Raw genomic sequence first — 2,233 nt, 5'->3', positions numbered from 1 at the left:
TGCATATGAAGGGAACAAAATCAGACAATCAACCTTGCTATCGCTAACTAGTCAAGACACCTAGTCGATCATTACTGGTTATGTCACTCGATTGACTGTGTGAGCAAGAGATGGGCAGGGGCGGTGATCGTGGTTAGCGTTCATAACGTAAGCATTTTTGACCGTTCACGTACACAGCTATCCATGGTCCATTCATCCAGATCTTTCTGAATTGCTTGTAAAATGGTAACTGACACACACGTACTAGACCAAATCATCATCATGTAGTGTGGTAGTGCTAAACAGTTTCAGAGCTGTCTGACAGACTGCATCAGATGCAACACTGAAGAGCAAAGTTGTGCTGGTTGGGCGGGCAGGTGTCATCATTGATCGATTTAATGTCGTAGCTCAGAAACATGATGCATGCATGCATCACAAGATGAATTCAGGCGTGTTGCACGCTCTTGAGTTGAGAGACGCGTTGATTAGGTGGTACCGTGGTAGCTACTCATGAAAGCAGAAAAATGATGCATGGAGACGGGGTACCAGTGTTGATTTACTGATAGATATAACTTGCATAATGAAATGTACAGAGTTACAGAAGAGACACTGGCTTGCTAAAAAGACACTTTAAAAAAAACAGCCTCTCCGATTTCCATATATCACAAACCACAATGTCTCTTTTGTTACAAACTACTCTCTCCGTCCGGATGTATTTCAATTTTAGATATATTCATTTATGTGACAAGTAATTCCGGACAGAGAGAGTACTAAACCGGCGCTAAACAGACACTTGGTTGAGATATGTGCATGCCACCGGGCACTGGCTCACGTTCTCCCTTCGATGTATATACGTGAATTACGGGAATGGGCGTAGTACGTGCCGACATGTTCTCCCTTCGATGACCAATGGGCATAGTACGTGCCGACATGTGTGTCCCCTGAATTATTGGAGCGGGCGGCGATCGCTACGTACGTGACGGCGACATGTATACGTGATACTCCTCCGCCTGCCGGCGTTACCCGTGATACAGTAGGCACGTACTCCGTCACGTGTGGACTTTTTTTTACGTGAAAGGGAAAGAAACAAAAAATAGCGCCGTTGCCGGGGATCGAACCCGGGTCACCCGCGTGACAGGCGGGAATACTTACCACTATACTACAACGACTTGGGTGCAAAACATATCTAACTGTTCATTCACATCCTTGTTGATGCAAACCTATCAGCTCAGTTCACTGGTCGACAGCCAGTGGGTCACATCCAAGCTAGATGGTGCTGGATGCATGGATATGATCGCAGAGGTTTTTTTTCGGACACCTTGACATGCCGACTGGCGTATCTACTCGATTATTGGGGGCTGTGATCCGTACATAGATGACAGGGACATGCTCCCTCTCCGTCTCATATTGTAAGACGTTTTTTGACATTAGTGTAGTGTTAAAAAACAACTTACAATATAGGACAAAGGTAGCATATAGTATACGTGATACGTCCCGTGTTGACCGAAAGTACGTGGTAGATGAAATAGCTTGATCATCTCCGCGTGGATTCAAAGAACTTCTGATGATTAACCTGACCGTAAGATAGATGTATGCATCCCATTGATGTAGAGGCCGAACGTTATCAACTACTTTCAGAAAAAATAATAAGTTGATCTCTCTCCCTGACCATATCAGTTCGAGTTTTGCTAGACGTACGGAGCTTTACTTAAGTATACGGGCTGATTCCTGAGCTGGGGTGTTTTAATTGGACTAAGGGTGAGGGCGAGCCCCACACGGGTGAAAATCAGGGGAGGGCCTGAAGAGAATTATGGAAGGGTTTATAGCAGGCCCGTAAAAGTCTGTATGTGTAGCATTTTTGTATCACTTCGGTAGCAGGCAACCAATGGGTAACAGCATTCCAAGTCAGGCAACCTGGCCGCTGGGTGGAGCCTACAATAAGCTACGAAACGTTCGGCAGAAATAAAACAGGAGAAGCAAGAACGATTATCTTAGAGTATGTAATGCAACTAAATTTGGGATGCTTTTTCTTCTTATTTGCGGGTTACATTTGGGATAGTACTACATTTATACACCCATGCATCAACCCTTCATGTCGGCCATGTGTAGCTGCCAGATTGACTGGCTGGAGTTATTAATTTGAGGTACCACGCCGTACCTTGCTCGCGCAGCTGCTACCAGATCAATCAGCCATGGTGGTCGGCGTGGTCGTCTTCTAAGATACCAGACCAATGGGGAAGCGGAAGCATTATCA

General features: G+C 45.5%; 1 non-coding gene across 1 annotated transcript; it reads right to left on the bottom strand.

The window, feature by feature from the left end:
• Positions 1-1,076: 1,076 nt before the first annotated feature.
• Positions 1,077-1,148, bottom strand: TRNAD-GUC (transfer RNA aspartic acid (anticodon GUC)). The gene has a single exon. It is a non-coding gene; the product is annotated as a tRNA-Asp (tRNA).
• Between the last annotated feature and the right edge of the window lie 1,085 nt (positions 1,149-2,233).

This window comes from Triticum aestivum, chromosome 7A, assembly GCF_018294505.1.
Source record: "Triticum aestivum cultivar Chinese Spring chromosome 7A, IWGSC CS RefSeq v2.1, whole genome shotgun sequence".
In the NCBI taxonomy this organism is placed as follows: Eukaryota; Viridiplantae; Streptophyta; class Magnoliopsida; order Poales; family Poaceae; genus Triticum; species Triticum aestivum.
Note: the sequence above shows the minus strand (reverse complement) of the source record. Positions and strands in the feature narration are given on the sequence as shown.